Source organism: Ursus maritimus, unplaced genomic scaffold, assembly GCF_017311325.1.
Source record: "Ursus maritimus isolate PB19 unplaced genomic scaffold, ASM1731132v1 scaffold_20, whole genome shotgun sequence".
NCBI classification, from domain to species: domain Eukaryota; kingdom Metazoa; phylum Chordata; class Mammalia; order Carnivora; family Ursidae; genus Ursus; species Ursus maritimus.
This window is the reverse complement of record NW_024424453.1, coordinates 17589883-17606718: the sequence shown is the minus strand read 5'-3', so window position 1 is coordinate 17606718 and position 16836 is coordinate 17589883. Positions and strand designations below refer to the sequence as shown.

The 16836-nt window shown below is 38.6% G+C and overlaps 1 long non-coding RNA gene across 3 annotated transcripts in view; it reads right to left on the bottom strand.

The window, feature by feature from the left end:
* The window catches only part of LOC103678262, a 76244-nt gene that overhangs the window by 47762 nt on the left and 11646 nt on the right, over positions 1-16836 (bottom strand). For all 3 annotated transcript variants that reach the window (XR_005836550.1, XR_005836551.1, XR_005836552.1), the window contains exons 4-5: positions 3278-3513; positions 1391-1550 (exon numbers count right to left, since the gene is read on the bottom strand). This is a non-coding gene — a long non-coding RNA (uncharacterized LOC103678262). The remainder of the gene's footprint in view (positions 1-1390; positions 1551-3277; positions 3514-16836) is intronic.

Below are 16836 nucleotides of genomic sequence, written 5' to 3'. Positions count from 1 at the left end.
GAGCCTGCTTCTTCCTCTCCCACTCCCCCTGCTTGTGTTCCCTCTCTCGCTGGCTGTCTCTCTCTGTCAAATAAATAAATAAAATCTTTAAAAAAAAAAAAAGAAAGAAATAAGACACTGAATGAAGTAAAATACTGAGAAATGGCCAGATAGAACTTGACCATAATCCAGGAGCATCAAGACCCAGGATTTAGCAGGCAGTGAGCCAGTACTGAGGGGTTATACCGGATCATATCCACACAACATATACACAGAGGAAAAAGGAAAAGGAAGTTCTGCTGTTTTCAGAAAACACTGCAGGGGCAGAGGCTACCTGAGTTCCATGGATCTTATTTCTAGAATGAAGTAACATCTCTGTAACTATCTCATAGATGATTTTTTCCCCACACTGTGACCTTCTGCTTCTTGTTTATACTCACTGTTACTAAGCATTATCCAGATGGGACCACTGCAGTAACTTCTTAACTAGCTTTTCCTCTGTTCCCGTGATTCCTTCACACTGGCCCCAAGAGCTATTTTTTTTTTTAAGATTTATTTATTTATTTGAGAGAGAGACAGCACAAGTATGAGCAGGGGGGAGGGGCGGAGGGAGAAGCAGACTCCCCACTGAGCAGGAAGCCTGATGTGGGACTCAATCACAGGACCCCGAGATCATGACCTAAGCCGAAGGCAGATGCTTAACCAAATAAGCCACCCAGGCGCCCCCTCCCCCCTGTTCCCCAAGAGCTATCTTATTAGACACCCAATCAGTTACTCAGCATTTACTGAGCACCTTTTATGTACCAGACCCTGTGCCAGAAGCTGGGAAGAAAGTGATGAAAGACAAACTCAAGTATCTGCTTTAATGTGTTGATGTCCTGTCAAAAACGATCTGTAGGCTTGCTCAGGCTCCAGGATAAGATGCAAACTCCTTCATCAGCACAAGACCCGTTGTTATCTCCAATGCTCTGCATGTCTGTCTTTTGACCCAAGCAGGCCTTCATCAAGTCCCAATCATACCACAAGGCCTTCACGACCTCCTGTTTTTGAACATGTTTTCCTTCTCCCAGACATTCTCCCTTCCCCACCCATTTTTTGATTGAGAAACTCCTTATGGTGCCAATAAAACCTGACTTCCTCAGTTTGGCCTTCTTTTTAATCCCATAGTCAGTTACTCTGCCTTTTGTGTCCCTATCACATTCTCATCACATTTCCATATAACTTCCTACTCCAGGAGACTGTAAATTCTTTGAGGGTAGGAATGTTCTACTTGACATCCAGTAAACTATTAGGCATCCAGTAGGTGCTCAATACTCACTTATTGAAACAATAAAGTAATTAAACAAACAACTTAACTCTTCGTGTCATTTTCTGCAGTGGTGAAAAGATTCTTTCCGAAGATTTAACTTACCAGGTATAAAATGGGAGTTATGCTCCGGAGGGTCATCAGGTCTTGGATCTGGTGAACTTAAAAGGCAGTGTAGTCAGGAGGAGCATCAGGTATTGGATCCAAGAACTTCGTTTTATTTTCAATTTCTCCCATCGGTTGATCAGCACTCGTGGACACGAGTCTTGGAGGAAATGGAGGTGCACAATTGAGAAATGGAATGATTTATTACTGAAGGTATTATTTTTTTCCTTATTAATTTGCTGCAACATCAGTGTATGTAATCATTATGAAATACACTACTGTATTTCTTATAACACACATATTACCTGCATATGATATATTAGGCATTAATCCATACATATGATAAATTATTAGGCCGAACATAGAGTAAAAAACTAAAGCTGAGTAATCATACTGTGCTTGTGACTAAAGCAATGAGCTCTCAGGCTGGTGGTTCAGCTGACCTGATACTGACTCTTATTTACATAGATAAATTCCTTTCAAGATGGTAGAAATTCTTTGTCCCATGATGTAATATGGAGAAACTGGCATATATGGAGTGAATCTGATTTTTTTACCCCACACACTTTTTGAAAGTGGTTGTGTCAAACTAAATTCAAAACAAAACAACATAAATACTTAATGGTTTAAAAAGGAGTGTGCCATACATAACTCAGAGGTGATTTAGTGCACTTATCCAGTGACTCCTGTGTTGACTTATTCTTCCTAAAACAACCTAGGTCACTATAATTGTGAAAGGAAGGTGTTGAGGTCACGTTTCATGTTATACCCTGCCCTTTCACTGAGATTGGAGATGTTTTCCCCTGACCTCAGTATGAGGAACAGTTCAGTGTTCCTGAAAGAACTGGTTGACCTTTATCTCATAGAAAACACAAGTCCCATAAATGTGGTATTTCTCTCCTTGTATCAGTTGCCAGAAAACTCAGGATCCACTTTTCAGACCTCCTCTACCAAGGAAAGCTTTTTATTACTATCACCTCTTTTGTTAGACTTATTTTCCTACCCTTACTTTTCTTTACTTCATTTTTCTCATGTATTTTAAGTACCTTTCTTTAGATGCAACCAATATAAGTCCCCTTTAGTCCTTTCTATGTCAAATATAGGAAAATAGGAATTTTCATATTTATAAATGAATAGATATATTTATATTATCCAAATGTTAAATAAAAATAAAAATAATTTCCACTGAAATAAATTCAAACTATTATTAAGGAAAATGGTCATATAATTCATTAAAATGAAGCATAATAAAATTTGTTCACTGAAGATTGCTGACATTTTAAAAGAATTCTAATACTAAAAGATGAAATATTTTAATGCTCTAATATATTTATACACATTTAAATATATATTATATATATTATTAGTGATACATGCAATAAGTTTTATAATTTTTTTGTCTCTAGTTACATTTCATTCATATTTTTATTAATTCAACAAATATTTACTGAGTACCTCTTTTATAGGCACTATTATAGATGTTGAAAATGCAGTAATAAACCAGAAAAACAGGTGCCCATCCATCATGCTGGAGATTATATTTTAGTGGCATGAGATTAAAAACACATTAACAAATATTTTAAGATTATATGTGGATAGTACAGATACATAAAGAAAACAAAGTAAAAAGTTCAGGAAAAACATGGATGGGGGTCCCAGGAGGTTCAGGGAAAGCCTCTCTCAGGAGATAACCTTCGAGCCATTTGAACCAGGAAAGGAGGCATGACACTACAAATGTAGGAACGGAGTTCTAGGAAAACAGGCAATACGTGCAAAGGCCCCAAAAGGGCACTGAGCTTGTGGTACTCAAGGGTGAGGAAGAGGCGTGACTGGGACACAAGGAATGAAGAGAACAGAGTGAAGAGATGGAGACAAGTCTGATCCTACCGGAAGACCGAGGCAAGATGTTTGGGAATTGCTGTAATTGCAGCTGGGCAGTCTTCGGAGGACTTTAATCAGTGGAGTGATGAGAGCTGATTTATACTTTCTCTTGAAGGGGCAAGAGTGGAAGCAGTGAGGATGGGATGGCAGCCGAAATCCAGGTGAGACCGATGCTGGCTTAGACCGGGGAGGCCACCCTGGAGAGGGTGATGCGTGGTCAGGAGCAGAACCTACAGGAGCTGCTGATGGACGAAGGAAGAGAGGAGTCAAGGATGAGTGTCGGTTTTCAGACCAGGGTACCGGAGCTGATGACTGTGCCATTAACTGAACTAGAGAGGAAGATGGTGGGGAAATGGTGGGGACTGGGGAGGGTAGGAATCAAAAGCTCAAAACAGGCATGTTTGGTTTAAGAAGAGACCAAAAGAAGGTAAATAATTGACAGAAAATGTATTGTTTGTGTGTGTGGGTTTATTAATTTACTATTATGAAAGATGTCTTTACATTTTAAAAAACAAAATTTTCTGGCTGGGAGAGACTACCCCTCTCAGGGCTAGCCAGTTCTTAGAAATAGCAAAGGGCTCTGATAGAAGCATGCCTTTGATATGCAAACTAACTGCTCCAAAGCCCTACCTCTTCCTTTGTCTGGCCTCTACACCGCAGGAGAGAATATTCCTTTGCCTTAGTCTTCCCAGGGCCAGGTACCAACCAAGTAACTAGGAGCTATTCCTATGGCCTAGACTGTGCTAAAATTATTTAAACCAGCCATCCTCAGTGGTTTGTCCTGCCCTGCCTTGCCTTCACCCCTCTACCATGGCCCCCCTAAACCCCAATAATGGCCATGATCTAACTGCTCTTCTAGCTTCTCCTTTTTCCTGATCAAAATGTGATGTTCCTCCTGTGGCCCTGCGTTGTGTGCCTTGCCTCTCATTTCTAAGGGAACTGTACCATTGCTTTTCTTTCAAAGGCATTAATCTTTCTGTGTTGTCAGTCATCTTTATAAATTAAGACCAACATCATCTTTTTGCTAGTGGAGGGTCCTGTCTTGCTGTTGATGGCTGTTGGGGTCACTGTGGCAATTTCTTAAGATAAAGAAGTTTGACCCATCAACTGACTCTTCCTTTCACCAATGATTTCTCTATACCACTTGATGCTGTTTGGTAGCATTTTTACCCACAGTAAAATTTCTTTCAAAATTAGAGTCAATCCTCCCAAATCCTGCCACTGTTTTACCAACGAAGTTATATTTTATTTTTTTTAAGTTCCTTTATTTTTTTTAGTAATCTCTATACCCAACGTGGGGCTTAACTCATGACCCCAAGATCAAGAGTTGCATGCTCTACTTACTGAGCCAGCCAGGCACCCCTATGTGATATTTTAAATCCTGAGAAAGACAATTATCATATGGTTTCACTCATTTATGGAACATAAGAAATAGCAGGGAGATCGGTAGGAGAAGGAAGGGAAGAATGAAGGGGGGGTAAACAGAAGGGGGCATGAACCATGAGAGACTATGGACTCTGGGAAACAAACTGAGGGCTTTGGGGTGGGGGGACTGGGATAGGCCGGTGATAGGTATTAAGGAGGGCACATATTGCATGGAGCACTGGGTGTCATACACAAACAATGAATCATGGAACACTACATCAAAAACTAAGGTTGTACTGTATGGTGACTAACATAACTTAATAAAAAATTTAAAAAAACAACAACAAAAAAGAAAAATAAAAAAAAATAAATCCTTTGTCATTTCAGCAGTCTTCACAGTATCTTCATCAGGAGTAGATTCCGTCTTAAGGAACCAGTTTCTTTGCTCATCCATAAGAAGCAACTCTCATCTGTTAAAATTTTATCATGAGATTGCAGCAATTCAAATATAATAATAAAAAATATTTAAATATTATGAGAATTACAAAAATGTGGCACAGAGACATAAAGGGAGCAAATACTGTTGGAAAAATGGCAAAAATAGACTTGTTCAACACAAGATTGCCACAAACCTTCAATCTGTTAAAAAAAAAAAAAAGGCAGTATCTGCAAAGCACAATAAAATGAAGTATGTCTATATACGATCCCGTTCTTCAAAAAAAATTTTAAGACCAGAGAACAAAACATATTTATATGCAAACATTATGAGAATAACTCATGGTAGGAAACTAGAAGTTGAGATGAAATTTTTAAGGGGTGTGTGTGCAGATTTAATTGATACAATCAGGCAGAAAAAAATGAGGTTATCATCAAAAAAAGGGATTATAGTATTTCCAGATTTCTGAGGGTGATGATAAATAACAAGGAGAACAATATCAACCAAGACTATAATTTAATGAATGCACATTGAGGGTAAGGTAAAGGGCCAAGCAATTTGTATATTATTGCTAATTATAATAGCATGCCTCTAAGATACAAACTATTACCCCAATTTTATAGATGAGAAAACAGGCTTAGAGAAATAAAGCAACTTTACTATATGCTTATTAAATGATCAAGCCCATGAAAGTCAATTACTTCTCAATCCAAAGCCCATGTTCTTTCCACTACGACATCCTGTTGATCAGAATCTAGAGTGTGGTCATTTGTGTTGTTCAAGTGGAGTGGAAAGTCACTCATGTAGAATAAGTGAAGGGAGCATTAGAAGAGCATGTGAATGATCATTATGAATACTGAGTTGACCCAAGAATGTTGTCATGAGATAAGCCAGTATACAGATTCCCAGCTCAAATGTTTGTCTACTAAGTATGGGGCAAAGAGACCAACGAGGCTTGGACCATCTCCACTCTGTCCCTTAAGGCTGAGTTACTAGTACAATGTCTCAAGAGGTATAAAAATATTCTGGAGCCCACCAAAAAACTGGTGTGTGTAATTGTTGGCCAGCCAAAGAAGTTCAGGAAATTGGTCCAACTCTCCAATGATAAGAATCCCTGGTATTTAGAAAAACAATGATACCTTTCTAGGACTGTCAATCCTGGACATCCATAGGTACATACTTTTGAGCAAGTCTTATACATGTACACAGAGGACAGACACAAGAATGTTCTAGATACCACTGTTCATATGAAGAGAAACTGAAAACATTTTTATTATCCATCAGTGGTAGATCAGTGGTAGACTAAATAAATTGTGGTATAATCATATAACAGTACACTGCAGTAGAAACAAATCAGAACCATGTCTATCATCACAGATGAATCTCAAAAATACAATATTGAGCAAAAAAAAGTAAGTCACTGAGGGCACCTGGGTAGCTCAGTTGGTTGAGCATTCAACTCTTGGTTTCAGCTCAGGTCATGATCTCATGGGTCAGGAGGTTGAGCCCCGTGTTGGGCTCCTCACTCAGCAGTGAATCTTCTGCTTGAAGATTCTCTCCCTCTGCCCCTCCCCCAACTCATGCTTACACACTCTCACTCTAAAATAAATAAGTAAATTTTTTAAAAGAGTCATTGAAGAATATGGTAGGATTTTATTTTTTATGTTCAAAGGCAGGAAAACTAAATAATTTCTTCAGATATATACATGAAATTAAGTCTAAAGAAAAGCGAGGGAATTAATAACACAATATCCAGTCAATGGTTACCTGTGGAGGAGTGATGAGGAAAAGAGACTGTAATTTCCTGCTAACATTCTAATACTTAAGGGCAGGGAAGATGGGTTTTTATTCTTTAAATGATATGTATATGTTTAAACACATGTTTTCAGATGTATGACATTACTTCACATTGAACAAGATCCTTTAACAGCTACATGTTGAGAGCAATGTTTTTCTGACTAAAGGTTTATTGTTACTTTCTAGAGTAAGTCTGGGAATTTTGAGCTGCTAGGGATTCGTAATGAAGATTATTAGGGTCTATTTCTATCTATCCATCCATCCATATATCCAGTAATTCGCCATTATTCTAATGACTGGTGAATCTAGATAAAAATATATATTTGAAGTTTTTTCAAAATAAATATTAAGAAAAAATCCAGAATTTTGGAATCTAATCCTTAGGTAGTATCTCTGGCGAAGAGCCCAGAAATCTGTGTTTTTAACAAGAGACCCATGTGATTCTTAAAATCAGGCATGCTTCAGACCGATAAAGAAAATTAGTTCTCATAAATTAATAGTTCCCAACTATATCACTCAGAAATTAGAATTTAAATCTGATTCAAGTGAAAATTCAATCTATAAAGATGTTTTAAAAAGCAGTTAGTATCAACGAATTTAAACAAAGTAAAATACACCTGCACACTGCTTCATATGCTGCAAATGCTCGTGGTTGGTTTACCTTCTCTCTCCTTTGAGATGCTAATCTTTTCCCCACTACCTAGTATCCTCAATTCTTCCTTTACAGTATTTCTTTCTTTTACAATCTAGGAGTTTGCATATTATCTCTAATTATAACAACATGTCTCTGTTTAATTAGCATGTTATATGATGCAGAATAATTTCCAGTTGATATAAGCATGAATAATTGTTAACATAATTGTTCCTTAACATTCAGTGGATTGTTTTCAGATTTCCCAATCATTCAGCAAGGGCAAAAAGTGCCATAGGTTGAAAAGAGGTGGAGAAGCTAAGATGGTGGAGAAGCAGGAGGACCTTAGGCTTGCCCCATCCCTCAAGCCCAGCTTGATAAATATCAAATCGTTCTGAATACCCGAGAAATCAATCTAACGACTAACAGAACAAACTGCACAATTACAGGGAGAGAAGAGGCCACACTGTGGAAGGCAGGAGGTGCAGAGATGTGGTTTGGGGGAAAAACAGACCGTGGGTGCAGTGGAGGGGAGGGAGCCCTGATTGCGGGGGGCGGGGGGGAGGAGTGCACAGGGGATCCACAAAGCCAGTGACTGGAAAAACGAGAGGGGCTTACTTCCATGAGTATTTGCAACCAGCAGGGCTCAAAGACTGGATTTTTAGAGGTCTGCTGGTATGAATCCCTGAGGGAGCTACAGTGCTCCTGTGGAATAGGAGGGTAGATAGCCCAGAGGCAGATGACCCCTGGGGATGCACTGGGAGAGACAAGATGGTCCCACTTTTTGAAGCACATCTGGGAGAGGTGGTATTGCCTCTCCTGGGACAAAAGAGCTTGTGGGCACCATTTCCCTCTCCCACCCCTCAGCATAGGCGCAGAGAACCTTGCTGAGGGCAGCTAACATGGACACTGGCTCTTTGCTAGGCTTTACTCCAAACTCCACACCCCTGCACTTTGGTGTGACTGCCCTTCTGGGGCAACCTGAATCAGTCCCACCGTGGGTCCCAAAGTTTGGAGTTTTAAAACTCAGCCAGCCTACCTGGGATAGAACACAGGTGCACTATGCTGTTGGGCAGGCACACAGCCCAGACGCCCACAGGGTAAAGGTAGCGATCTGAGGGTCCCCTGGACACATGAGGGGAGAGTGTTCACTCTTCTGGGAGGGCTTCTCTGACAGCAGCAGGTGCAAACTCTCCTCTCCAGGGACTAGGGAACTGGCTGGCTCCATCCCCTGCCCCCTTAGTATAAACTAACTTCAGTAAGCAGCACAGTGCCAGCAGTGGTGGCCTAAACTGCTTACACCAATCCCCACCCCCCCACCCCAACTCTGTTGGTGTTGCTTTCCTCAGGCAAGTGTGCCTGAGAACCAGAGGAGTGGGCCCTTTCCCCAGAAGACCAGCAAAATCCCCGCACATACCATGTCTACTGACCACAGAGTGCTGCAAAACCTCAGCTCTAGCGGGAAGAGCATCAGTTCTCTTTTGACAAGCAGAGCAGAGCACACCTAGTTAAAACTTACCACACTTGGCCAAGGTCCAAACACTCCCCACTGCAAGCAAGGAGAAAACTGCAGAGAACTGACCTGAGGGAAAGATTAGCCAAAACACAACAGCACAGCACACACGCCATACACCAGAGATACTCCCTGAAGCATCAGGCCGTGGAAAGAATATGACCTCTTCTTCATAAAGCCATCACTCTCAGGAGCAAGAAACATAACAGACTTTCCTAACACAGAGAAGAAAACAGAAACCTAGGCAAAATGCCAAGAGGGAGGAATCAATCTCAAAAGAAAGAACAGAAAAGGTCACAGCGAGGAATCTAACCAGAACAGATATAAGTAATATGCCTGATTCAGAATTTAAAGTAACAATCGTAAGGATACTAGCTGGGCTTGAGAAAAAAATAGAAGACATCAGGATGACCCTTACTGCAGACATAAAAAACCAAAAACTAGTCAGGCCAAAAGGAAAAATGCAATAACTGAGATCTGAAACTGAGTAGATGTAATAATCACAAGGATGGGAGAATCAGAGGAATGAATAAGTGATAAAGAAGATAAAATTATAGAAAAAAATGAAGCTGAAAAGAAGAGGGAAATAAAAAAAAATACTGGATCACGAACGTGGGCTTAGGAAAGCCAGTGACTCTATAAAGCATAATAACATCCATATCATAGGAGTTCTAGAAGAAGAAGAGCAGGAAAAGGGGACAGAAGGTTTATTTGAGGAAATTATAGCTGAAAACTTCCCTGACCTGGGGAAGGAAACAGACATTCAAATCCTGGAGCCACAGAGAATTCCCATCAAAATCAACAAATGCTGGCCAACACCAAGATCTATCATAGTTAAATTTGTGAAATATAGAGATAAAGAAAAAAATCCTAAAAGCAGAAAGAGAAAAGAAGTCCCTAACTTAAAAGGGAAGACAAATAAGGTTAGCAGCAGATCTTTCCACAGAAACTTTGCAGGCCACAGGAGAGTAGCAATGTGCTAAAAGGGAAAAATATGCAGCCAAGAATACTTTATCCAGCAAGGCTGTCACTCAGAATAGAAGGAGAGATACAGAGTTTCCAAGACAAATAAAAACTAAAGAAGCTTGTGACTATTAAACCAGTCCTACAAGAAATATTAAAGGGGACTCTTTGAGTGGGACAGAAAGACCAAAAGCAACAAAGACTAGAAAGGAACAGAGAAAAATCTCTAGAAATATTGTCAAAACAAGGAATAAAATGGCACTAAATTCCTGTCTATCAGTCATTATTCTGAATGTAAATGGACTAAATCAATCAAGTCCAATCAAAAGATAGAAGGTACCAGAACAGATAAAAAACAAGACTCATTTATACGATGCTTACAAGAGTCACATTTCAGACCTAAAGACACCTGCAGATTGAAAAGTGAGGGGATGGAGAACCATTTATCATGCCAATGGACATCAAAAGAAAGCTGGAGTAGCCATATTTAATCAGACAAACTAGATTTTAAACCAAAGGCTATAACAGGAGATAAAGAAGGACACTATATCATTATAAAAGGGTCTATCCAACAAAAAGATCTAACAATTGTAAATATTTATGCCCCATGTGGGAACGCCCAAATATATAAATCAAGTAATAATAAACATAAAGAAACTTATCGATAATAACACAATAATAATAGGGGACTTTAACATTCCACTTACAGCAATGAATTGATCATTTAAATAAAAAATCAACAAGGAAGGAATGGCTTTGAATGACACACTGGACCAAATGGGCTTAACAGATATACTCAGAAGATTTCATCCTAAAGCAGCAGAATACACATTCTTTTAGAGTGCACATGGGAAATTCTCCAGAATAGAGCATATACTGGGTCACAAATCAGGCCCCAACAAGTACAAAAACATTGAGATCATACCATGCATCTTTTCATGATGTTATAAATATTGAAGTCAATCACAAGAAAAATCTTGGAAAGACCACAAATACAAGGAAGCTAGAGAACATCCTACTAAAAAATGAATGGGTCAACCAGGAAATTAAAGTAGAAATAAAAAAATACAAGGAAGCAAATGAAAATGAAAACATGTGATCTAAAACCTTTGGGATGCAGCAAAACCGGTCATAAGATGGAAGTACATAGCGATACAGGCCTACCTTAAGAAGCAACAAAAATCTTAAATACTTAACCTAACATTACACCTAAAGAAGCTAGAAAAAGAACAACCAATGAAACCTAAAGCCAGCAGAAGGGAAGTGGTAAAGATTAGAGCAGAAATAAATGATATAAAAACAAACAAAGAACCCACCAAGAGCTGGTTCTTTGAAAAAATTAATAAAATTGATAAGCCCCTAGCCAGACTTATCCAAAAGAAAAGAGAAATGATCCAAATAAATAAAATCATGACTGACAGAGGGGAGATCACAACCAACACCACAGAAACACAAACAATTTTAAGAGAATATTATGAAAAACTATATGCCAAAAATCTGGAAGATTGTTTCACAATGATCTAGGCAATCTGGAAAAAATGGATAAATTCCTAGAAACATATCAACTACCAAAACTGAAACAAAGAAATTGAATAAGTAATCAAAACTGTCCCAACAAACAAAACTCCAGGGCCAGATGGCTTCTCAGGGGAATTCTATCACACATTTAAAGAGTTACTACCTATTCTTCTCAAACTGTTCCAAAAAATGGAAATGGAAGGAGAACTTCCAAACTCATTCTATGAGGTCAGCATTACCTTGATTCCAAAACCAGACAAGCCCCCTGCAAAGGGGAATGACAGACCCATATCCCTGATGAACAAGGATGCAAAAATTCTCAACAAAATGCTAGCAAATCAAATCTAACAGTACATTAAAAGAATCATTCACCACAACCAAGTAGGATTTACTCCTGGGTTGCAAGGGTGGTTCAATATTCATAAATCAAGCAACATGATATACCACATCAATAAAAGTAAGGATAAGAACCATATGATCCTCTAATAAATGTAAAAAAAGCATTTGACAAAGTACAGCATCCATTTGTGATTAAAAACCCTCAACAAAGTAGGGATAGAGGGAACATACCTCAATATCATAAAGGCCATATATGAAAGATCCACAGCTAATATCATCCTCAATGGGGAAAAACTGAGAGCTTCTCCTCTACGGTCAGGAACAAGACAGGGATGTCCACACTGAGCACTGTTATTTAACATAGTGCTGGAAGTCCTAGCCTCAGCAATCAGACAACAAAAAGAAATAAAATGCATCCATATCAGCAAAGAAGAAGTCAAACTTCCACTCTTCACAGATGACATGATATTCTATATTAAAAAAACCCGAAAGACTCCACCAAAAAATTGCTAGAACACACAAAATCAGTAAAGTCACAGGATACAAAATCAATGTACAGAAATCTGTTGCATTTCTATATAACAATAATGAAGCAGTAGAAAGAAAAATTAAGGAATCAATCCTGTTTACAATTGCACCAAAAGCCATAAGATACCTAGCTAGGAACAAACCTAACCAAAGAGGTAAAAGAGCTGTACTCTGAAAACTATAGAACGTTTATGAAAGCAATTGAAGAGGACACAAAAAAATGGAAAAATATCCCATGCTCATGGGTTGGAAGAACAAATATTGTTAAAATGTCTCTACTACCCAAAGAAATCTACACATTTAATGTAATCCCTATCAAAATACCAACAGTATTTTCACAGAGCTAGAACAAACAATCCTAAAATTTATATGGAACCAGAAAAGACCCTGAATAGCCAAAGAACTCTTGAAAAAGAAAAGCAAATCTGGAAGCATCAAAATTCCAGACTTCAAATTACATTACAAAGCTGGAGTTATCAAGACAGTATGGTACTGGCATAGAAACAGACACATAGATCAATGGAACAGAATAGAGAACCCAGAAATGGACCCACAACTCTATGGTCAACTAATCTTCAATAAGGCAGGAAAGAATATCCAATGGGAAAAACAATGCCTCTTCAAAAAGTGATGTTGGGAAAACTGAACAGCCACAAGAATGAAACTGGCCCACTTCCTTATACCACACAAAAATAAACTCAAGATGGATGAAAGACCTAAATGTGAGACGGGAAAACATCAAAATCCTAGAGGAGAACACAGGCAGCAACCTCTTTGACATCAGCTGTAGTAACTTCTTACTAGATATATCTCCTAAAAGCAAGGGAAATAAAAGCAAAAATGAACTTTTGGGACTTCATCAGGATAAAAAGCTTCTGCACAGCAAAGGAAGCAATCAACAAAACTAAAAGGCAACCTTTGGAATGGGAGAAGACATTTGCAAATGACATATCTTAGTATCTAAAATTTATAAAGAACTTACAAAACTCAACACCTAAAAAACAAATAATCCAATTAAGAAATGGGCAGAAGACATGAATAGACATTTTCCCAAAAAAGCCATCCAGATGGCTAACAGACACATGAAAAGATGCTCATCACTGGTCATCAGGAAAATACAAATCAAAACTACAATGAGATACAACCTCACACCTGTAAGAATGGCTAAAATTAACACAGGAAACAAAAGATGTTGGCGAGGATGCAGAGAAAGGGGAACCTTCTTATGCTGTTGGTGGGAATGCAAACTGGTGCAGCCACTCTGGAAAACAGTACGGATGTTCCTCAAAAAGTTAAAAATAGAACACCCTCTGATCCTGCAATTGGACTACTAAGTATTTACCCAAAGAATACAAAAATACTGATTCAAAGGGATACGTGTACCCTGATGATTATAGCAGCATTATCAACAGTAGCCAAATTACGAAAAGAGCCCAAATGTCCATCGACTGATGAATGGATAAAAATGTGGTGTGTGTGTGTTTGTGTATGTGTGTATAAAGTGTATGTGTGAGTGTGTATAAAGTGTGCGTGTGTGTATGTATATGAATGAAATCATGCCATTTGCAATGATGTGGATAGACCCAGAATATATTATGTTAAGTGAAATAAGTCAAGGAAGACAAATATCATATGATTTCACTCATATGTGGAATTTAAGAAATAAAACAGATGAACATAGGGAGAAAAAACAGGCAAACCATAAAACAGACTCACAACGATAGAGAACAAACTGAGGGTTGCAGGAAGAGAGGTGGGCAGGGGGATGGGCTAAATGGATGATGGGTATTAAGGAGGGCACTTGTGATGAGCACTGGGGTTCTATGAGCACTGGGGTTCTATAAGCTATGAATCACTAAATTCTACTCCTGAAATTAATGTTATACTACATGCTAAACAACTGGAGTTTAAAGAAAAACTTGAAACTACAAAAAAATAAAAAAATAATAATAATAAAAACTTCCACAGGTTGAAGAGAGACTGAATTTGCACTTTATGTGAGATAGAATTCAGATTAGGAAACTAAACTAAGCTCCATTTCATAACATGTTAGCTTTATATGGTTTTCAGAGCTCTTCATTGCAGAGGTCTTTTGCATTTTTAGGGCTTAAGCTGCATACAGGGGAATGTAAGCCAACTGGAACCTAATAAAAAGGGAAAGGAGAAATGGGCTGGATAGGACGAGGTTGGTGCAGGTGTGGCTTGCTGCTTTACAAGGCAGCCCTGATAGTGTAAATTGCATTCCACAGCAAGACAGCATTTACGTGGGACACTGCATTCAACGTTGCAGCTGCGCTCTATCTTGTTCTTCAATTCCACCTTTGTAAACAGCGACAGGCTAGCAAAGCTCAATGAAGCCACAGACTCTCAAGCCCAACCATGGACATCTAAAACTTCAATCACAAAACCAGAAGAATGGTCAGCCCTTTGCAGTTGTGTATTTACTAGACGGTGTCCTATCCTCTAGGCAGAGAAGCCACTGGACACGGGAACCTTGCACTTTTCTAGGCATGAGGCTTGGAAACCTGCACATACAATCTAAAAGCCTGGGTCCTACCTGTCACCAGGGCTTTCGAATGTGAGAGGAGAGAAAAGAAAGCAGGGGGTCACTTGTCTAGACAATTCCTTCTGATTTTTACTTACCAGGAGCAGAAGAAATAGTTTCTGCAAATCTTTTGCAGCTATTATAATCCCTCATCTCGGGGCACCTGGGTGTCTCAGTCAGTTAAGCATCTGCCTTCAGCTTAGGTCATGATGCCAGGGTCCTAGGATCGAGTTCCACATCGGGCTCCTTGATCAGCAGGGAGCCTGCTTCTCCCTCTGCCTGCTCTGCCTGCCACTCCCCCTGCTTGTGCTCTCTCTCTCTCTGACAAATAAATAAATAAAATCTTTAAAAAAATTAAAAATAACAATAAAATCTCTCATCTCCTCTGTGGGTTTAACTTGAAACTGTTAGATGATGATATCGTTTGAAAAGATGATGGGATACGTGGAGGAGGACAGAAGAGTTGGCTGGTAAAGGGCAGCTGCTGTTCCATTTCAGACAGTGTGGACAGTGGTCCAGAGTACGGGTTCAGATTCCAGAGATGTCCTTTATGGCGGTTGAATCAGGCGACCTCATTGTTCTTGGGTTACCCTGTCTAACATGAGTATGATCATAGTGGGATCCACCTCACAGATCTCTTGCTGTGAAGATTAAACAATCCCATTTGGAAAGCATTTAAAATGGTGCCTGGCACAGAGCAAGCCCTCAATACATTTTCATGTTACTATTATTTCAAAAGATAAAATATACAAAGTAATGAAGAGACCAAGAATAAATGTCTATATTCAAGTATAGTACTAAAAAAGCTGTTAGCCTTTCAGTCATTTAACATGTATTACTGAGCACCCATGCCTAAGATTTTGTGCTGTGCATCCCGCTGACATCACTAACTTCTTCCTCACTTCCACCGTCAATGATTCCAGCAGGTACCATTTCATGAGCATTGTTTATACTATGCTTAACACTGGAATGGACTAAAAATGGAGACATTGCTGAGCGGGTCTTTTCTATTTCTAGCTAAATGAAAGACAAATGAGATAGAGTAAGTACATCTTAAGTGTCTGTGGGTTTTGCTTTTAGCTCAGTATAGTTTCATCATGTCATATCATCCAGATGAACACATTTATTTAGCAATAGACTTCAAAGAGAAGGTAATGGAAACAGTGTTAAAAACATCTGAAAATTAGGAAAATATAATATCCATTAAATCCTTAACATATAAATATTGAGGTCTTTTTTTTTTGCAACCCTGCAATATGAAAAACTGAATAATTTTACTTTGTTACTATAGTGCATCATGGTATAAAATGAGATGATATTTATACAATCGTTTATGTGAGAGTCTTGATAAAGCTCTTAGTAAACAGGAATAATACTTTTGAAGTGTTCAAATTTCATGAACTTTATATTTCACAACAGGGATATAGGCTGGGTTCATACAAGTTAATGTGCTAATAATCCCAAGTAAATACGCTGTGCTTAAAAATGAATCATTTATTAGTCTTTGCAGTAAAAGGCTAATATGTTAATTATTTTTTCTATACCATAAGTAGCTATTCCACTTTAGTTCTTACAGGTAAATTAGATGTTAGTTCACAACCTTTGTAGCTTCCCCAGTGGAATCTGAAACCAAACTCCCTACAGAGATGGGTGGCAAGTTTAATTAACAACGGGACTTACAAAACAAAGAGGCAACCCACAGAATGGGAGAAGATATTTGCAAATGACACTACAGATAAAAGGCTGGTATCCAAGATCTATAAAGAACTTCTCAAACTCAATACACGAGAAACAAATAATCAGATCAAAAAATGGGCAGATGATATGAACACTTTTCCAATGAAGACATACAAATGGCTAACAGACACATGAAAAAATGTTCAAAATCATTAGCCATCAGGGAAGTTCAAATCAAAACCACATTGAGATA